This window comes from Cyanistes caeruleus, chromosome 3 (genome assembly GCF_971803275.1).
Source record: "Cyanistes caeruleus chromosome 3, bCyaCae1.hap1.1, whole genome shotgun sequence".
In the NCBI taxonomy this organism is placed as follows: domain Eukaryota; kingdom Metazoa; phylum Chordata; class Aves; order Passeriformes; family Paridae; genus Cyanistes; species Cyanistes caeruleus.
The window spans coordinates 109,626,000-109,647,906 of NC_141703.1; the positions used below are offsets into that span (position 1 = coordinate 109,626,000).

Below are 21,907 nucleotides of genomic sequence, written 5' to 3' on the forward strand. Positions count from 1 at the left end.
ATTAATTTGTCCAAATGCTTTTTGAGCCATGTAAACACCATAGCATACCGTGGCAAGGAGTCCCCAGATGAACAGTACCTTGTACTGGGAATTTCTCCCTGTTGTTTTGAACAATCCTGGCACCCCTTTATTCTTCTAGGACATCAGTAAGGTAGTGGTGTTCCTTGCTTGCCCTCTTGCTGTTCCTGATTTTACAGACCCCTAGCAGAAACCACTCAGCAAACTCTCAGCTGAAGAATTCAGCCCTTGTCAGGCAGACTACACTGATTTACAGCAGCCGAGGTCCTGGCCCTCTATCCTCTCTGAAAATGCAGGATGACCCCTGAAGTTTATGTTTGTAAAGCCTTAAAAAAACCCACTTTATGTAGTGAAGGTCAGTGTGCATCTCAGGCATTTTCTGTTCCTGCAATGCATACACAGCTACAGTTTTTATCACAAAGATTTCCTTTCAAGACAAGAACAGCAAGACAAAGCAGGCATGAATCCACTGACCAACGGCTTCTTACAGAGAAAATTGCTCCATGGCATTCAAGGGATGTTTTGAATGAGATGATCAGAGTAGCTCAAACTTAATACAGCTTGACATCATTAACTGTTAGTGTTGAACCAGAACAGTAGAGTAAGCTGTACTTATTGCTAGCCAGATAGTCTCCAATGGCCAAGGAGAAAATAATCACTAAAGGCAAGAGGAGATTAAAGTGAGGTGACAATGTCAGAGTGCTCTTTTTCTACAAATTATAGATTTTCTTGGCAGTGCTCACAGCCTGTTTGTTCACTAGCACACACAAGAGGAAGTATAATCCTTTTTTTCCTTCACCAACCTGTTTATACCAAGCCATTTTCCTTCCTTAACCTCAGCTGGAGTGGCTGTTGGACACATATCAGGGACAATCCTTCTGCTTCACAGGTGGCATCAGAGGTCCAGGACACATTCATTTCCCTCGAGGGCCAAGCTTCCCAATCTTCTGCAACCCAAAGGAAAGAAAGGCTGAGCGACAGCAAAAACATAAGAAAAGCAAGGAGGCAGCGTGGCAGGGTTTTGTGCTAATGATGACAGCCACATACCTGAGCAATGGCCACCCCATTTTCTTGCAATTAGTCTTATTTATAAAATAAAAAGGAAAGCCAAAGAGCTGGAAGCCTGGTGATGGTGGCTGTGCTCCTCACCCAGAGCCGTGTCTGACCTCCACGGTGACTGGCTGTAGTGTGCCTAACCACGAGCGGTCAGGCAGCACTTTTTGTGCCAGAGGAGCAATTCAGAAGGGGAATCAGCCCTTCTGCTGCATTTGCAAGCACAGCTTAGCCAGCAAACTACACAAACCTGGGGCTGAGAAATAGCAGTGGCTCCCTGCAGAATGGCTAACAGCAGGCAATACAGCCAGAGCATCCAGGATGCAGCTGGGGTTTTATCCCTCCAAGCTGCTGAACTCAGGGCTGCTCTGCCACCAGAGAAGCTGCTTGCAGCAGAGAGCAGAAACAAAAAGTCCTACTTGCAAGAGTGGTTAGGGAGGGAGATGAGACGTGGACTGTCTCCACTTGGCTCTGTTCACAATGGGGGATCTGTGCTCCCAAGTCCTCTGCACAGGGCTGAGATCTGTGCTTAAAAACTACAGGCTGTTCACAGCATTTCGTGATGCTGCCCAGAGTTTCCAAAGACAGTCTCTGGGTCAGGGCAATTCATCTGCAAAAGATGCAGATGAATTTCCTGACAGCTACAAAGCAGCTCTCTCTCCAGTCTGAGGAACTAAAACAACTTAGATCTTTGGAATGGCCCTAGAAAGACAGAGCTCACTTTTGGAAATTTGGGCTGTATTGCCAAAAAAGACTGAGGCTCTTCACAGGGATGCAAGGAGACACACTCTCTCCTAGGCAGGTAGATATTTGGGCTTAATTGGCACCATCCAATTGGCACCAGAAATAGAAACTCTTGCTTAGTGCCTGCAGTCAAAACATCTGCTTCACACCTCTTGGCCCTGGGACCTTGAGCCAAAATTCAAATGCAGCTCTCAAGGGCAACATAGACCCAAGTACATCTGTAAGCCGTAGATCAAATCAGGATTTCTGCATGCCCAGTGCCTTCACCGTGATGATTACTATTTCCAAAGCACAAACCTTTCAAAGTATCTTAGAGGTGAGATATCCAGCAGCAGGACATTTGTATGCCCATGTTTCTGTGACAGTAGCTTGCCCTCCAGCTTTACCCATTAGGTGATCCTCACATGTAACACACCACTGGGCTATGAAGTTCACATATAAGGGGTCTCTTCTACGTAACAAAGAGTTTTATTGAGGCCCCTTTACCCCTTCACCAATGGAAGTGCACTGCTTTTTTGTCTTTCAGCTTGTATCCCTTACTAAGAACTCGAAGAGACGGTAATTCTGGTATTGGAGTGCCTTTTTATTATTGTTGTTATTTTGCTTATGCAATTTGTGAAGGGATTTTTTTTGCTAAACTGAAGAAACCAAGCCCTCAGTGTCTGGCTCCTCAGGATGGAAGAGCTCAGGGCAGGAGGTGGGTCACCTCCTCTAACCCACCTTCCCCTCTCTGTTTCCCTGTGCCTCCTTGGCACAGAGTCCTCTGATCTGGTCCTTGCTGCTGTGACAGTGTCTGCTGCTGCTCTGGCCACTGTTTCACCAAGTGTCCTATAACTTCAACCACAAAGCATATTTTTCATGTGAATCCATTCTTCCTTTTCCCTTCCTTACCCAGGAACCTCCCGGAGACACAGGGAAAGTGAGAGATGCCACACGGGCTGGGATACTGGGAAGCCCACAGTGCCCTCGAAGGGTTGGAAAACCAGGAATTCCTGGGCTCTAACCCCCTGCTCACCTTTGGGTTTTGTACCTTTGGGCTGAACACTTGGGTTCCTCCATCAGATGGCAACGCAGCGGTCCCAATCTGCTTGGCATCGTTGCCGCTGTTGTTTCACATCGCCCTTGTGCAGAACAAACGCCTCGGTGCCTGCCCAAGACACCTCCCTTCCCCACAGCCCCCTGCCAGCGCTGGCTTTCGGGGTGCCAGCTGTCACCCGCTCCTCTGCACCCTCCCTGCCGGCATGCAGGCGCGGGCACACGGGCAGAGAGACACGGGAAAGGCATTTGGAGAGCTGGAGCGGCACCAAGGGAGCGAGGAATAGCGAGCGAGGAGAGCTCTTCAAAGAGGAACATCAAAGCGTCAGAGACGGGGAGAGAGCTGGGAATGACAGATCTGGTTTAAAGAGCCATCTATCTCCCAGCTCTTGCTATGTAAATGACTCCTGCTCGCTGGCTGTAATTGCTGATGTTTTTTGGAAGCACCTCCTCCGTGCCAAGGCTCCAGGCCTTGTGCCCTGCTCTCACGGAGGTGTTGGTGGCAGGGATGTTCCCCACCGCGTGCCAGGGCTGTGAGCTCCTCCTGGGGATGGGGCTGGTAAGGGTGGAAGGCTGGCAACCTGCCCCTTGGTTGGCCCATATCTGCCCTCCCTGGCTTCCAGGTTCCTCCTCAGCCTTTGTGACCCTCAGACCTCCCATCCTATCTGTCCACGTTACTGCATTCTCTCCTTCCCATCCTACTCCTCCTTCTGCTTCCTGCTCCTCACTGTCCTCCTCTGGGGCTCCCTCCCACCCTGGCCCCTTTCTGCCTGCCCAGCTGGGCACAGGGCTGACAGAAAGGCATCTTCCTGCACAGCCTGACCAGCACAGTGTGGGGAAGCCGCTGCTGGCCAAGGCTGGAGCCAGAATCATTCCAATGGAGAGGCTGAGGGAACGCCCTGCTGGCCCTTGTCAGGTTTACAGCAGCTCAATCTCCCAGCTGAAACGGGGTTAGAGCACAGCACCCAGCCCAGGACCAGGGAGGTGAATACTGTTTTTTGGAGTCTCTCAGGAAACCTGTTTACCAAAGTCAGAGCTTCTTCGGAGAATCAGAACTAAGCACTTTGCCAGTGTCACTGCTTTGAAGTGAGCCAAGGCAAAGCTGTTCAACAAAGACCTCCCCTTTCCCTCTCAGAAGAAGAACCTGACTCGAAGGCCAACCACACAGCCCTTAGTGAGTCCTTCCTTTCTTTCCACTCACCCATTTTTCCTCTTTCAGCTCCAGTGCCTTCAATGAAAACTGGGTAACTTCCACCTCCCTCACAAGGACATGTTCCCGTGGTCACTTTGCCCCCTTCCACACCTCAAGTGCCCTCAGGATCAGCGTGAACCATGGGGTTAGAGGGGAAAAGCAGAAGAATCTCTGGGGAGGGTGGGAGGCAGGGGCTTACTGCAGGAGGAGGTGGAAGGACACAAGTTAGAGTCGCTGGGAGTCTTCCTCACCCTTGATGAAAAGTCAGAGACAATGGCTCCCCCCAACCCCTACAGAGAGCAGTGAGTTTGGATGCACAGCTCTCCTCAGGGTTAAGATGTAACACATTTCCTTCCCTCACCTCATCTATCTCAGTGGAGGGAATGAGGTCCTGAAATTCACCTTATGGGCTGAAAACGAGCATGAGAAATTGCAGCCCAAAGGGTCAATTTTCCAGAAATATCTAAGTACCCAGGAACAGGGGCTCAAAATGAAAGTGTCTCTTGAGCCATCTCTTTCCTTCACTGCTGTGGTGTGATAATAAGGTGCTTTTTATGTAAGTGACCTATTTTCCTGGGAAGCCAGTTCTCCAAGTGGGGAATTGGAAAATGACTAGTGCAGCAGTTTTGTACTTTAATATGTTTTCATTCTCTGTGAGCAACAAGCAGCCACTGTACCCAGAGGACAGAGGAACTGTCTGCTCTCATCAGAGATGCTCCCTGGTGCCCAGCCCAGACAGGAGGTGAGAGGCAGGCCCAATGCCATGTGCTCTGCAAGCCCCTGGCAGGCAGAGCTTTCCCCTCATACCTGCTGACAGAAAAGCCATACCTCCCTTCTTTTCACAGAAAAACAGCTGGTTTTTTTCTGTGAAAGCTGCTAACATGAGGCTGGGGGAAGAAACTGAAGGAGACCAAGTTGCATGAAAGGGGAAGGAGTTGCTGGCTGTGGGCTTTGGGATGAGTTGGGAAGGAAGGGGTCATGGCTGGTGGTGAGCCCTGTCTGCTCACCCACAGTAGGGTCACATCTCAGGGAAGGTGGCCAGGAATGCTGAATAAACAGGGGGCTGTAAAAAGGAGGGAGGTGTGGATATCTCTGTGGGAGGCTGAGCACCAAACAGCCTGCTGGGAGACAGGTAGGTGTGCTTCCCATTTGGTATGAGCCCAGAGCATGGCTTTAGGGCACAAAAAGGGTTATTTTCCCACATTCCCCAGAAATCACTCACTGCCCTCATCTCCCAGCATTCCTGCGTGAGGTGAGGGCCACAGAGCACCAGAAATCAGCAGTCTCATGTCCCATCTTCTAACTAAAATTTTCTATAGTCAGAACACTGCCCACGAACCAGCCAGGTGGCACAAGCAGATGACGCTCACAGGGACGATGAAGCCAAATTTCCAAGGCATGAGAAGCCCTGTTAAGGCTTGGGGCCATCCCATAGCTGCTGGCAAGAAGGGAAGCGAAAAGGGGAGGGATTGGCACAAAAGCTCTGTGCTGAACACCTGTAGTTCATTCCCACAGCAATTCTGGCTGAGGCATGGCTGTGTTCTCACACTTCCCCATGTGGTGCCTCTGCCTCCAGTGCTTTGGCAAACACAGCAGACCCCTCTGCTTAGGAGAGGCATCACATGAAGGAAGAGGTATTGGCGGTCCCCCAGCATCACCCACCACCCCAGCATCGTTTCCTGTGGAATTTGGAGAGGTGTGAAGCCCCCTGAGAGGAGCCTTGACCTTCCTTGCCTGGTGCAACCCCTGCTCCTGCCCACTGGCAGGTTGGCACGGGAGCTGCAGGATGCATGGCATTGTCCTCTGCCCCTCCACACCAGCCTGGCAGGAAACTGCAATGAGATTTTGCCCAGCAGTGAAATAGTGCCAGAATTATAACTCAGTGCACCCCCAGGAGAAGGGGGAGAAGCATGAATCTCTCTCCCAGAGGAGCTCCCTTCCTACCCAGGCACGCGGCACTTATGCACCGCTCACATGCTAAGGGTTCTCCCTTTGCTAAAAACTTACATTTTTAAAAATTAAAAGCCGTGATTCTGGCATGAGAGATGCATTCACCAGGGACAAGTTTCAGCTCACCAAGCTGCTGTGAATCAGTAGACCCCTTCGCCCCTAGGCATCAAGAGAGATTAAAAACCATTAGTACACTAGAAAGACAACTGTGGTTTAATCAAAACATCTTGGGAGCAGCTTATGAATACTGTTAGCAGGCAATATTTTCTAGTGTATTTGTCTCTCATTAAGAAGAGCCTAACTTAAGCAGCTTCCTTTTGAGTTTCTGCTTTCTTAGACTTGAATTGAATTGCTAGCACGCAGGCCTGGCTGACCACTCGCTGCCTTCTGTTCCTCCTGTACGCATCACTGCAGTCCAGCATTCCAGAATTTTAGCCATGATGCCGATTGCGGCCTCTTTTGTTTACTGGTTTCCTTCCCCTGGTATTTGCAATTCTAAATAAATTGAATATTTATTACCAGCTCGTCACTTTACGCCGAGGACTGAGCTTCCCTCGACACGCACACCCAGACAGGATTCCTGGGGTGAGGGGCACCTTCCTCTGCTCTGCTGCGGCCCCGTGGGCTGACACAGCTCTCCCAGGGCACAGTGTCACTGCTGGGCTTGGCAGAGCTGGCTGCTGTGGCAGGGTGTCCAGAAATAAAGGGGCTTGCTGCTGTTACACAGGAGAGGAGAGTCAGGAACCGGCTGTGGGCTGAAGGAGGCTATTGCTGGAGAGGAAGAGCCTTCATTTCCAGCACTAGAGAAAGGGTTGCTTTTGCTCTCTGGCCAAATGTTTCCTGCTGGCCTAGCTGACACCAGCTGGCAGCACCATGTACAGGCTGGGAAAAGCCATGCTGGGACTATCTGAGAAGCAGGGACAGGTAGGAAGGGTAAGGATGTGCTCGGGGATGGCTTCACAAGAGAACAAGGCTGGGAAATCACTGCGTTGTTGCTCCCCTTGTCCGCTGTGCTGCAGCTTCCCTGTACATCCACGCACAGGGAGAACTGGGCAGCCCAAAAGGAACTGCCACAGAGCAGCATCCAGCAAGGTGGCACTGCCCTTGTGCCATGCACCAGCTGATGGGTGTCCAGTCTGTGCCAGTCTCCCCCTCCCATTCCTGCATCTGACAGCTGCAGAGAGGCATCCTTCAGCACAACCAGAGGGACCAAACCTCTGCTGGGGAAGGCTGTCCCAGTGGGGTGCAAATTACCTTCCTCCAGTCCCTCTTGACTCCACAAGAAAGCGCAAAAGCTAAATACTTCAGAATTTAAATATCTCTCTTTTTTCCCTCTAAGACCGACAACTAAAGAAACCTCCTCTTCCCAAAGAGAAAATAATGAAACAACATGCTTCCTAGCTCTCCACAGAAAAGTAAACAGCATTCAGAATAATGCTGCTGAAAATGGAACAGCATGCCCTTCTGTCATACTTTTTCTGACAGAATTGCCATGATTTTCACACCACCAGGATAATACACACCTTCTAATATTTGTCCAATCTTTTTTTTTTTAAATAACCCAATCGTGGAGAAGCTTCCACGAGTTCCTCCAGAAGCTATTTTACAGCCCTGATCTCACCACTATGAAATTCTCCCATTCTTCAGTCTACATGTTGTTATGCTTTATTTCATTGCTCTAGTTAGTCCCCTGCCAGACATCCAAAACACCATCAGAGGACTGCTCGCTTGCAGCACCTTGACATGCCACTGCGTGACTTCTGTGAAATATAGGACTGAAATTTAATCTATATGCCTGTAGCCCCAAGCCATTAAGGGCAGGTTGTAGATTTATAACAACACACTTTTTCTCCTTGTCGTTGGCCCAAGGACTCTGTGGCTGCACCTGCACCGCTGTGACCCCGTGGCTGTTGCTGCCTGTGCCGCCCTCCTGCCTGCTAAGTGCAGGCCAGGATGGCTTTGGGTTCATTGGCTGGCATGCAGGAGGAGCAGAAAGGGGATAAGAACTCTTGTAGGTGCCACCTATATCCCAGCAGGCCTGTCCTGTCTTCCCACTCAGTGCTATCAGCCTGGAGTCTCTCCCAGGCAGGCAGCAGGCACAGAGGAATTTGGGCTCAGGCTGACCCAAATGGGAGCAGCACAGGAGTCCCTTCCTGGATCACACCAACTCTGGCAGTTTAGTGGTGCAGATGTTTGTGTGCTCTGGGTGATCCAGAGCATGGAAGGTTCACACTGACCCTCCTTCCCTGCTGAGAGACTCAACACAGATCAAAGAGGCTCTGGGTATTCAAGGCTCTCAGAGGAAAAGCTGGGTGCCCTTCTCCCATCACCTGAACCACAGAAGCCTTCTTCCTGCACCTCCCAGCCTGGCATGCTGTGGGAGAGGTTGATCATGGCACAGAAAACTCAAGCTACTGTATTTATCAAGTTGTAATCCATGTTCTGCCTCCTTCAGTAGGTCCCATCTCAGAAAGTCCTCAAAACGCAGATCAGGGTAAGTCCCTGGGTAGTAGTAATGCTCCTGAGGTCTTTGTACTTTCTGCCAGCAGAGAAAAACCTCTTCTCTTAAGGAAACTGCCTTCGTGCCAGTTTGCATTTCACAATCTGCCAAAGAGCTGTGTGCTAGGCAGGAATTCAATCATTCAGAAACTGAGCATCTTGGGCATCAGTCAGGGCACATGGAAGCTACTGAAGAAAAGCGAGGATGCTGCAAGTGCCCAAAAGGCTTTTAATTCATGCCAGTACGGAAGATCAGGATCCAGGAGTGGTGGATCCCAGATTACACAGTGGCATGCCTTGGCACTCACAAAACCTGCTTGGCTTTGTAGGGCACAGCATGCCGCTGGTGCACACCCCAGGCCCACTGCACAAGGTAGCTCTGGCTGTGCAGATGGGCCTGAAATGCTTGGAAACATCTGGTGGCCTTAGAGGCTGGGATTAGCCACTCCTGCCTCACAACACAAAGCGTTTTTTCTAGGAATTAGGGGTGGCATGGGGAATTTCCAAACACATGAAAGAGCCCAGCTCCTTGGAGGCACCATCTAATCTGCTGCTTGGCTGCAGCTCTGGCACTGGTGGGGCAACTCCACCCTGCAGACCTCCTCTAATGAGAGAGCCTTCTGCACATTTCACAGATCTGCCACATATAAACAAGTAGGTCATTCCTGTAATCTCTTCATCTGGGTATTAAAAAGCTTGTCCAAGTTTAAGCTTGGGGTGTGTCAGTTTTATTACTCCCAAGGGCTTCTGTTGAGTTTGGCAGGGGAAGCACCGAGGCTGCCAAGGTTAATGAGAGCACTCCCAATGGCAGGTGAGTGCTCTGCTTTCCCAGACTTTCCACCCAAAACGTGCTTGCAGTCCCAAACTGGGGAGCAGGGATTTGGGGACTGGACAAAAGCAAGCTGCTTTTTTCCAAAGCACAGAGTGCTCTGAGTCTACAGCAAGGGACTCACAGGCTCCTGCCAGGAAGACGGGGGCTTTTCTGAAAGAAATACTACCTGGAATTTAGCTGCACAGACCCTGATTTTATCACAGAATATAGATGTGTGTGAATGTGTGGTGAGTGATGGTGTGTGAAAGCAAGAGGGCAGTTTGTTAGCAACCCAGCCTCTGGAAACCAGAGCCTGTAAGGGAGCTGACTCCAGCTTAATATTGCACAGCAAATTGAGGGTGCTTGTTGCACACAAAGCAATAATTGTATCTGGTCCAAATGAACTCAGCCATCACTCCAGGATATAGTTATTATTACTGTTAACGGGAAGCTAACACCAGTTACTGCTCTGAAATGAACTCTTTCCTTGTCTCCTGATTGGATACCATCACTCTCTGGCTCCTAACAGTGATTGCTTTCCACAGCCTCCATCCCTTTTCTTTGCCACAAATACAGCTGCCTTGGTTTTTTGACTCGTTCCTCATTGCACCGATCAAGCTCACATTTCTCTCCCTCCATCCCACAGGCATCCATGGCCTCCAAAATGTGAAGCCCAGGCCTCAAATCAAAGCAGTGAATATTTGCCAGGCAAATGTACATCCAAATGCTGTCACTCAAACACAAAGAACATCAAGCCACTGTCAAAACCCATTTACAAGCCAGCAAGTGCTTATATGCGAAGAACAGCCGCAAAACTGCGTCCCCTACATAAATCCTGCGCTCTAGCATTTGGATTTTTATTGCCATAACACTGCCTATTGTGGTCTGCTAGATTAAATCCAGAGATTTTCCTGCTCTACCGTTCTTCCCCAGCACGTAGGTCAGTATTAATGTCACCCCTTACCAAAGAGGAGAGCAGAGCCCCAGAGTTCAGAGGCCCCCGAGCTCAGCAGCTTTCTGGGGGATGCAGAAGGAGCTGGTGTCACAAACCCTTTGTTGGTTTTTCCCAAATGCAAAGCCTCACCTTCTACTTTCAAACATTCACTTTCAAACACAGTATTCTCTCTCAAGGAGAAGACGCTAAAAGATTTCAGAAATCAACACGGAATCCTTTTCATGCTCTGGCTGAGATTCTCCTCCGAGGTACACACTGACCCTGGCTTCACCTTAAATAATATATACATTTCCATAAGTGTTGCCGCTCCTCTCAGCGGTGCAGACAGCTGTTTAAAGAGCAGGTGGCTGGTTTGCTCCATCGGGGAGCAGCACCAGCGTGGCTGATGCAAGCCTAGAGGGTGGATGGGCGCTTTGGCTGGTGACAGTCCCTGCCTCGGCCCTTGAAGGTGCAGGTGGAGCTGGCACAGGGCTCACCTCCACAGAGGAAGCTGGTTTGGACATTCCCAGCCATGGCTCACGACCAGAGGGCAGTTTAGGACACAGACATGGCCCGGCTCTGAGGCTGGGGGAGAGAAAGGCAAGGGAGAGCCCTGCCCTATCAACCTACACAAAACACGGTGTGTTGTCCCCAGACCTGCCCTCTCCTTGAGAGGGTAAGAAAGCCACCGGGGAGCACGGTGTCCTGTCCCCTCCAGCAGCAGCCTGCTCCACACACGCCCGCAGGGAGCGCCCACAAATGCTGGGATGCACGGAGAACGGAGCATGTGCTGCTCCATCGCTGCGGGCACCGCAGGCGGGCTGGAGCAGACCATCACCATCACCGGGCGGCGCTCCGTGGCTGCAGCAAGCCTTTCCCCCCGGCTCCGGGCACCCCGAGAGGCAGAGGCGGCAGCCCCGAGTGCCGGAGGAGCCCCGGGGCTGTCGCCGCCCGGCCGGTGACGGAGCCTCTGCGCCATCTCTTGGCAGCCGCGCTCGCATCTCCTCCTCGGCTGCTGCCGGCCGCTCCTGCAGCGCCGGGGGTGCTGGAAAGCAGAGCAGCAGCGGTGGCACCGGCCATCCCGACAGGGAAAGGTGCGGGACCCTCGCCGCCCGCTGCTGGGGAAGTGTCGGCAGCAAAGAGGAGAGGATGCGGAGCTGCATCTTCCCCTGTGCCAGCGTGGAACGGGACACCTGTATTTGTACGGGAGGCAGGACGTCAGACCCCTACCAGGGAGAAGGATTAGACCTTCACAGCTGGCTCGGAGGGGAACATCCAGAAAGGGGAAGCTTTCTCTTTCTGAACCCAGGGGTTTCCTAAGCGGCTTCCCCTGTAAAGCAGAGCTAAGGCACCGTGGCTGATGGGTACCCCCGGAACAATCTGCAGGCTGCAATGAAAACCCCAGGCTGCCCAAGCAAAGCCCTGGCCTGGGACGTGCCAAGGCTCAAGGGCTGCACTGCAGCTCGCCGGTGGCCGGGTTCCATGGGTGATTTTCCCCGGGCAGCCCCTCTGCCTCCGCCGGGCTCACAAGGGACACCACGAGCGGAGGTACCGTGTGTCACCGGCTCCCTCTGTCAGCTGGCAAGACAGCCCTGCACGCCAGCCAAGTGACTTAATCAAGCAGTGCTTAGGGGACCATAAATAGTTCGCACCAGTGCGATTTGTCAGACTGCACGGGGTAGATATGCCATCAGCCAGCTTGCCCACGGAGCCAGAAAGGAACCAGGCAGCCACGGCTGGAAAAGCCCAAGTGCAAAGTGAGGCTGAGAGAGGGGAAAAAAAAAAAAAAAAAATTAAAAAAGCAGAGAAAAGACTGCAACACTGACAGATGAGGGTTTTGGCAGCAATCGCTGCGTGCTTTGTGTATCTCACAGCATCGTTGCAAGGCTTAATTAAACAATAAAGGGAAGGTCAGGTGCCGTGGGAGAACAAGGTGATGGAGCTGATCCTGTGACCACCTGAAATGTGAGCTGCTCTGGGGAGAAAGGGAGGGGGAAAAGATCCATCTTATTTGGATCAGAGCAATGCCAGTGGGCTTGACTGACATAGGAAGAGGAATTGCACCTCTGCTTCAAGAATATTCTTTATCTGCCCGTTTTGGGTACAAATAAGAGTAGAGAGATCATTTTGACAGCAGCGATGAGATTGCTTAGAAAATGAACCTGTGAAAATTGATTTCTGAGCTCTCTGTTAGGAGTGGAAAAGAAGAATAATTTCAGGTTGTCCAGAAATGCAGATTTTCCAGTTTGCTTGCTGACACCTACCATGGAAAAAATAAACACAGTGGGTTGGCTAAATCCTTGCTTTTGACACAGAAATTCAGTGCCATTTACTTCATTTTGAGGGCTTATGTTTTGTTTTATGCTCTTTTTTTAAAAAAATCATGTTTCATAACATTATTTCAAAATGAAAAACGAAATGTTTTGCTTAGGAACTGTGGGAATAAAACACTTTGATTGGGGGAAAAAGCCACCCTCCATTATTTAAGCCCAAACTATTTGTCGCACTTGACATGCATTTGCAAATGGATTCAGCTGCCCTGAAAATTGAGGGTTTTTTTCCTTGCTGATAGCTGCTTCAGGGGGGTGGAGGGAAAATAGCCTATTTCTTCCTTGGAGTTCATTTGTTCCTGAAGCTCTTTAACTCAGCTGGAGCCAGACATGTTCATCTTCACTGTGGGAATGACCAGGCTGTGCAAACAGCCTGCAGGCGAGGGGTGCCAAAGGTGCGCTGCTCTGTGCTCTGGCATCAGGAAGGCTGCAGCCCCTGCTTTCGCTCTGGTATCCTCACACCCAAGGACATGACAAAATTTGGGATTGCATCAGGAAGGCTGCAGCCCCTGCTTTCGCTCTGGTATCCTCACACCCAAGGACATGACAAAATTTGGCATTGCACACCTGTTGGGAAAGCCTCCGGCAGCCTGGAAATGCTGTTTGGCCAAAAAGGGCTGCAAAAAGAGTATTTTTTTTTTTTCCTAAATGCAGCAGCTCATCAGAGCTCCCCTCTGCACAGACCCCTGCAGCATTGCTGGGTGGCTGTGCCAGGAGAAGCAGCAGCCAGGTGTGAAGCCCCAGCTGCAGGACACAGCGAGGCAATCGCTGGACCCAAGAGCCCTTCCTACCAGGAGGGCAGCATTTCTCTTTGTGGAAATGGTCTTCAGCGCTTATCCAACATTTCTGCTGCTTATTCTACTTTTGCACTTCTAATTAAGCTCCTTATTAAAGCAATTAATTCTCCAAACACAAAACTGCAGTGAGTGAAAATTATTACCGACCGAAGGCTGTGTGGTGGAGTGTGGTAAATGAGTCGTGGAGCACTGTAGCTTAATCCTGGTCCCCACGGATAAGGATTGTTGGAAGAAAGCCTTCCCCTGCTGCTGGAAGGGTTTTTTGCTGGGGCTCAGCAGGTGACAGGAGAAAAGAGAAGCACAGACACACCCCTCCCCTGAGAGCAGCACTACAGGAGCCTCCCAAACTCATCCCTGACAACGCAGCCTAGGCATCCTCTTATTTTGTGGAGTGCTGTGTACATTAGGGTTTAATAACAAGCTCAAGATTTAGGACTCCAGGGCCTGAGGGCTGCTCTTCTACATTAGCATAGCAGCCATGCAAAAACAGACAGGGGGCCATTCCTCCCTCCAGGAGCCTTCTCCTCCTCCTCCTCTCCACACCTTTCTCTCCCCAGGCTGCCAGCTCTTCTAAACCTCACCCTGCCAGGAAGAACTAAAGCTGCTTCTTTTTCTATTTAGGTGTGATTACCTTTTAGACCATAAGGAGTCTTCACCCTACAAATCCACCATTCCCAAGGGCAGGCTGGGATAAACCCTGCCCTTAATTCTGGTCTGCTTCAAAAGAAAAGGGGTGGGGAAGAAACAGCAATACAAGAAGGACAAGAAGTAGCTGAGGCTGACAAGCAGCTCACCTGGCACAAAGAGGGCAGGCACAACACTGACTGCCTGGCTTAGAGCATCCCATGATCTGCCCTAGCCACAGGGCAGTAAGAAATACTCATAATACCTGGGAGACAAATGTAAGAAAAGTCCTTTTCCCCTTTTCACCTTGTTGACACTCATTATGTGGTATTCAAAGAGTACCTGCTCTTTTTTTAAGGGCAGACCCTCTTGACCATCTAAAGTTTTCTTTCTCTCCCTTAAGCACCTTCCTCCTCTCCCCACACCTGTTGGAGTGCCTTTCCAGACACCCACAACAAGCACTGAGCAACCACAGGGCCTATCAACAAAAAGGGGTAAGGATGAGCTCCAGCACTGCTGAGCCAAAAGCAGTGCCAGCAGTTATCCTTTAACTTCATCCATCCCTTCCCCAAAGCTTTTGTTCTCTGCCTCTACTACAGTATAACCTCCAGCTGGCAAAAATCCCTGTCCCACCACACAGCTCCATTTTCCAGGGGGACATTCCCTGCTGTGGTTTGGCAGAGAAGGCAGTCCCTGGACTGGAAGCTGACTCAAGGCTGATTTGTTGCTAGTCCAGGACAGTGTTTCCTATTCCTGTCTCTAATCTTCATCCCCAGCTTTACTTTCTCCAGTACCTGAACAGCCTACAAAGGCCCCATCACCCACATGATTTACCTTGTCACAGCCCTGCTTCTGCACCAGCTCAGGTCTTGCTCCACAGAGAGGGGTGGATGGCCAGCAAGCAAAGCCTTGCACCAGCCCAGGGGTGCTACTTGGATTATCAGGCACAAAAGACCACTGCAGAAAGGAGGAGCGAGCCTCTCTCTGTGCATGAGCACATTAGAATAGGGTATTTCAATTGTAAGAAACATAAAAGGATCACCTAGTCCACTGCTTGTCCTCTTCAGGGCTCACCAAAGGCTAAAGCATGTTATCAGGGGCATTTTCTAAATGCCTCTTAAACACAGACAGGGATGGGGCATCCACCACTCTGAGGAGCCTATTCCAGTTCTTGACTGCTCCCTCTCTAAAGAAATGCTTCCCAGTTTAAATTTCCTCTGGCATAGCTTTGCACCCCTGCTTGGATATACTTTGCTCCCAACCAGGCTACAAGCCTGCATGCCCTTTATGTTGATAAAGGGCTTTACACTGATTAGTGCCCTCACCTGTCTGTACTGCCACACCCAGCACCCACATGTGAGGTAGAGGCTCATTTCTCCTACACTATCAGTATTTCATGGCTAGTGTTTTCTCCCTCCTGCTTTTATGCCAGCTACAAACACAAAGCACAGCCCAGCCACGCTGACACTATCCCAGCAGGGCTCAGCAAGAGGGGACACATCTCCAGAGATTAACAGGCTCTCAGGCCAGTCAGGAGCAGCTACAGCTCCTAAACCCTGTGCAAAAAGCTCCAGAAAGACCCTGTCAGCAGGTGAAATTCTCCCCTGGATTTCTGCTGTCTGAGCATTGTCATTCAGAGGAAAACCAGGCTGGAACACAGTTGGCCCATCACGGGCAGACAGCCATGTGTCACACACTGTGCCACATGTTCCCTGGAAAGGACCCTGCCTCTTGCTCCAAGCAGAGGAACAACACATCCTATCTGATTTTATTTGTTTTATTTCTGGGTGCCAGCCATGGAGCAGTGGTGCAAGGGAAAGGCTGCAGAGGAGCAGGCTGCAGCAGGGCCAAACTGGTGTCCAGCTTCTACAATTCCTGACGGGAGGCTCACCTCATGCATCAGCTGCAGGGTTGTGAGGGGGAGATAAGCTGCAGACAGCCTGCCTGCTGCTATTAGTGTTGCTGCTTTCCACTTGCATTTGAGACCAGAAACTCTGGGCTGCCCTGCTGCTTGTTCAACTCGTGTGCTTTGGGTTCCTCAGGCAAACACAAGATGGGCAATTTTGTGGAGCTGCAGAAGGGAAACCTCTCAGGCAGCTGTGGCTAGAGCATGGGGAAGGGGAGGCTTTACAAGGCATTAAGAACACGTGTTAAAGCCTGTCCAGTCTGTGGCCATTTGGGTCAGCTTGTGGCACGCTGGCATTGTCCCCCAGCCGCTGCAAGCGAAAGCAGGAGGGAGGTGCCAAGCCCTGGTGCGCTGCAGTCCCCTGTGCCAGGAGGCTGAGGTGACAAAAGCCAGCTCAAGGCAGAGTCATTAGTCCCATTTCCTGCTGGCATGCCCTGCCTTGCACCACGGATTGCTCACAGCTGCAGTTCAGCTCCTCCTTGGCTTGCAGGGCCCCGCTCTGCCAGGGGCACAGCTCACAGGGACAGTGATGAGGAGCACAGCCTCTACCAGTGCTGTGTGTGTAAGAAAGGGGCTCTGCCCTCCTTCTGGGCCTGCAGGTACCACAGTTGTTAAACCTGTGGACAGAACAAGATAGAACCCACCCAAAATGCTCCCAAGCCACATGCTCTCTCCTGTCTCTTAGATTCAACAGTAGCAGCTGTAGCTCCAGATTTCCATACATGGCCAAAGCCAGACCTCCAGACTCTTTCCTTGAATGGTTAACAAGTAGAGAGACTTCTCAGAACTGCATTGCAAGTGTTAAGTTCCTCCACAGTTGACTCTGGCATGTTGGGGACCTCTTTCCCATCAAGGCTTGAGTGATCCTTTCTTTCTAACCCCAGGCAGAGGCTGGGCACAGCAGCAGGGGACTTGCCTCTCCCAGAAGTTCTGTGCTCCACATGCCTCTGGCTGCCAGGGGCTCTCCTCACGTGTCCTTGAGCAAAAGATGGCAACTTCCAGTCTTGACATCAGTCCAGGGCTCTCTCCAGTTTTGGTGGAATTCAGGAGGTTGATGCCAGCTGAGGGAGTGACGTGTTGGATGTGTCAGTGCTAGGGAAGGTGGTGCCTTTCTTTCACTGCCAAATGGATGACCCTGTCCTAAGGCTGCCACCAGAGAGGCTGGTGCTAGAAAAAAACCTCCTTCAGCCAAATAATTCCACTCATCTGTCTGTCAGGAGAGGAAAGAAAGCGGCAAAACACTTTAGGATGTCAGCCAGGCAACTGTCATAGAGCAAACAGCTGCCTGGCTCTCCCCCAGTGACAAAAACACAGCAGCCTTGGCACAGGGAGTAGGAGGATGAAGTGTGAGCCAAGAAACAAGCATTGCTTGGTCTTTGGTAACCGGGGGGAGCACTGTGCTCTTCCAGGTGCTGCTGTAGCCCCAGGTGAATGTCCAAGAGCAGAGTCACATCAGTGCTGAGGCAAATCCCTTCCTCCCTCGTGCCCTGCCATGCAGGGAGGAAGGCAGCCCTTGTGAGAGCAGCCAGGAGAGACACAGGCAGCAATCCCAGGGGTCACATCACCTGAGGAGAGACTGAGCCTGGGCATCAGCTTCTCTACTAAAAACCAGGAGTGGAAATAGCAGAGCAGCACCAGTGCTTCCTGCACCACTGCCTCCTCCAAGGGCCCCTCGCAGCACCTGCAGATGCTGAGGAGCCGGGAGGCAAAGGGCAAGCACCCCTGAGGCAAGCAAGTCCCAGGAGCTGACAGGATCACAGCCTCTAGGACACACTGCTGCACAGGGAGTGGGGTGGAGGAAAGGTGGCCAACCCAAACCAGCTGCCATCCTTTTGTCTTTACTGGTTGCCTCCTTGCCCTGGGGAAGAGGCAGGAGCAGCCAAGAGCTCTTCACGTGACTCCCAAGTAAGTGCTTTCCTATAAGTCAGAAAACAAAGAATCACTACTTCAGGAGGCAAGGCCATAGCAGGGCTCTCATCTTTCATCAGCCTCTGCTAGCCCACAGCTCTAATTGACCTCAGCAGAAAACACAGATGCTCTGCACTTTAAAGAAAAAAAATCACTCCTCTGTGTTATCTTAGCTACTCCCAGGGGAGGTTATAGCCAGGGAAATCTGGTTGTTCACACGTATCCACAGGAGGTTTGCGCCCCCAAAGACATTTCTGTTGGGTTTCTGGCTGATATCAAATGCATCTTCTTTGATGTGCACTTTTGGGTCAATGCACACCGACATCCTCCAGGTCCCCTTTCATCCTGCAGGAGCCAGGGAATCGCTTCTGATGGGAGAACTCATTTAAAAGTTACACCAGAAAGTTGATGTCTGCCTGCACTCTCTATCCCCTGGGAAAATGAGACCCAGCAGACATCCCAGGAGGTCTGCTGCTGCTCCTGGCTCTTACTCCTTGCTTGGCATTTCTTCCCATTGCCTAAGACTTCCCTGTTGCAGAGGAGGTTTGAAGCCCTTCAGCTTTGAGCAATGCCAGCTGAATATTGAGGCTGATTTTCTTTATATAGATGCTGGTTTTCTCTTTCTATTAATGGTCTCTGGAAGCTCCCAGGCCAATTGTTTGAGAGCAGATTTTATAGCTGCATGTGACAGTAAGGAGAGAAAATATGCTAATGCATTCCCAGCACGGGAAGAGAAATGCCAGGTCAGGCTGTGGGAAAGGCAGCAGCTTCCCTAAGGCAGCAGCCCCGCGAGGAGAAGCGGCTTCGCACAGGCGAGGAGAGCGGGTCACCGTCATGCCCGTGGCACACCTGGCTAGGAGGGGGCCAGACTGGCTGAGCTTTCAAGAAAAGTGTGGCTTTCCCTCGTGCAAAGAGAGGATTTATCATGGAATGGGTGTGGAGGCATGAGGGAGCAGCAGACCCTCCCGGTGAGCTTGCTTGGTGTCCGTCCCTCTTGGCTGTGGGCACTGGAGCGAGACACAGCTGGAGACAGGATAGTGTGACTGCCTCAGGTGCACAGCTGGGGATGGCACCTGGCATCATTTCACACTCAAAGGAGAGAAATGCTTATTCCCTGCCCCTCAGAAAGGCAGCACTGAGATGGAGATTAGCTGCTGGGAGAGGGTGAAATCAGACAAGGGGTTTCTGGACAGCTCTGGGGGTCAGATGGCTGTTGGGAGAAGGAAAATTGTAGGCTGAACTTTCCCCACACCTCCTGGCTGCACGTAATTCAGAGAAACCTGAATCTTCACAGGCTTCCCAATCAGATAATCCACGGGTTACATGCATGGAGGCACACCAGCTTCTTCTCTGCTTCCAAGGGATTCAAATGGTGAAATTGATTCTGCACATGTCAGGGAGTACCGAGTGCAGGATGTGGTGTTTTCAATCACTGCTTATGTCTTGTTTACCATTCCAGCCCTGGGAAGCACACAGCCTCCTCATTGAAAAGCTCTTCTTCCCCCACATCTTCATTCATCAACTAAGCTGTCGACAGAAGCCTGTAAGCACAAAGCTCAACCACAGCAATGGGCTTGGGAGACTGCTTTATTTTTAAAAAAAAAAAAAAAACAAACAAACCAAAACAACAAAACCAACCACTTAAAACATCCATATTCCTCTGGAGAACTGACTCCAGAACCATTACTAGTAAAAGCTGCCTTGAAATAAAACCGTTCCTAACGACGGCATTTAGCAGCAGTTTCAAGAGCCCAGCAGTCTCCCAATTTTATTAGAGGGGAATGCATTTTTGGGGAAGGCATTTGGGGCTAGTGAGGGACTGCAGGGTAGGCAGCATAACTGGCCCTAGCTTGCCTGTCACCACTCACAGCAATCTGTGATGCCTTTGCTCACAGGACCCAGCATTTCCCCTCTGGCTCCCCGTAATGCACCGAGATCTCCGATTCCTAAGTGGTTTGCAGTGCACAGTTCTTTTTTCTCAGTAACTCTCTCATTATAGGCCAATTTCAACTTATAAATTCATTTATAAGCCAGTCCATTTGTGGAGACTGTCTTGCTGGAGGCAGACTTCTGCCTTTCTCCATCTCCCAGGCTCCCTGCTTCACTGGAGCCTCTAATAAGGACAAGTGTGTGTGTGAATCCGGGACATCTCTTGTCTGCTGCTTGTGCGGGGCAGAGGCTGGGGCCAGGCACAGCCTCACCCAGCAGATGTGGACGAATTTGGGAAGGGGCAGTGTAGCTGTAACTGGGAGGTGTTGCTGCTGCCCAGCAGGTGCAGGCAGTAGAGAGGATGGTGCAAACACAGCCGTGCCCAGCCCCTGCTGCCAGATCAGCAGTCAGTGTGAGCTCCTCAGTGTGTGCTCACCTTGCTGCTGCTCCTTCCCAGACCTCCCCGAGGGAGCAATGCCAGCCCCAGGACACCTCCCCAGCAGGGGCCCATCTGGCAGAGGAAGAACTTGCTTCAGTTCACTCCATCATTCCCAGGACCCTCCCTATCCCAGTGGCCCTGGGATGCCTGTGTGTTAACACATCTTTGGAGCATAGATCAAGAGTGCTTGGGCAGCAGGCCAGACACTGGGACAGAGTAGCCACCACCTCTGGGCAAGGAGAGGCAAGAGGAAGGGAAAGGATACAGAGGAAACCCAGCAGCAAGAAAGTTGACCTTGCCAGGCCCAAGAAAAGGCAGGCACCTTCTCCAGATGTGAATGGCCCCAGCCCCTTGGCTAAACCCAGTGAACCAGTGAGGGGTCAGCAGGCTGATCCCAGCTGGAAGCTGATTCCAGGTCCATAGAAATGGGCCATCATCCTTCTTCTTTCCCACTGTCCTACCAAGGACACACTGACTGCAAGGCAGTGACCAGGAGGAGGAGGAGAGGGTGATGTAACAAGCAATAGGACAAGAGGAAATGGCCTCAAGCTGCGTGGGGGACAGCTTAATGAAGGAGTCAAGAAGACTAAAAAGACTTCCCTGGGTGGTGAGGAGGAGCCTGGTGAAGAGGTTCATGCTGTGGACAAAGCCAGGCACAAAGCATGGCAAGCACCAGGGAAGGAACCCGTGCCAGGCCAATCTCTCATGGCAATAACACAACCATCACTATCACACAGAATCACAGAACCACCAGCTCAGAAGAGACCTTCGAGATCCTCAAGTCCAGCCCAGCCCTAACACCTCAACAGGACCATGGCACGAGTGCCACATCCAGCCTTTTTTTAAAACACATCCAGGGATGCTGACTCTGCCACCTCCCTGGGCAGACTGTCCCAATACTTTATCACCCTTTCTGTAAAAAACTTTTTCCTGATATCCAACCTTTATTTCCCTGCAGCTCGAGACTGCATCCTCTCGTTCTGTCAGTGGTTTGTTGTTGGACAGCAATTGTTGTAGACAACAACTGTAGTTGTCTAATCAGCTCATCAAGCCCCAGTTGTGCGATGCTCATGAGTCGATGGCAGGATGATCACAAGCCATCCAGGTACCCGGAGAACGCTGTGGAAGGGTGGGCAGGCATTGGGACAGGCTGTCCCGGCATTCATGGAATCCCCCAAGGGCTTGGGGATGCGGCGGTGGGCACGGCGGATCCAGTGGGTCCTTTCCAGCCTGGAGGACTCGGTGTTTTTGGGATGTCCGGCTCCCGGCATCCCGGCTCGGTGTCCCGGGAAGCCCCAGCAGATGGTGCCAGACTGTCAGGAACCCTCCGGGAGCCGGCCCGGCTCTGCCGGGAGCTGCCCGCCGGCGCCAGCCGCAGGCGGCGGGGCGAGGCTCTGGGAGACCCGGCACCAAGCGGCAGAAATTCCTCGGAGGCTGTGAGAAGACCGGCATCCACCTCCTTCCCTTCAGCCAGCACTCCTTGGCCAGCATCTCGTTGTTTCCGAGGTTTTCATTTTTCCACCGCGATGTTTGCTCCTCGGAATGGCCAGAGCGATGCAGTTCCCCCCCTCCCTTCTCTTGGCTGACTTTGCTTTGGGCAATTTATCTCCATCCTCAGTGTAAAATTTTCCTTTGCACCATTTCATCCTGTTATTCCAGAATAAATCGCGATCATTTCCATGTCAAATGCCAGATGTCTGAGGAGGGAGAGGGAGAGTTTCCTTGCTAAGGAGACTTT

At 51.4% G+C, this 21,907-nt stretch overlaps 1 protein-coding gene and 1 long non-coding RNA gene across 2 annotated transcripts in view; one reads left to right on the forward strand and one right to left on the reverse strand.

The window, feature by feature from the left end:
- LOC147654432 (uncharacterized) overlaps positions 1-21,907 on the reverse strand; it is a 749,593-nt gene that overhangs the window by 449,219 nt on the left and 278,467 nt on the right. The gene's annotated exons all lie outside the window — the stretch shown is intronic.
- LOC147654436 (uncharacterized) lies at positions 13,985-18,413 on the forward strand. The gene is made up of 2 exons (XR_015285418.1): positions 13,985-14,265; positions 14,391-18,413. It is a non-coding gene; the product is annotated as an uncharacterized LOC147654436 (long non-coding RNA).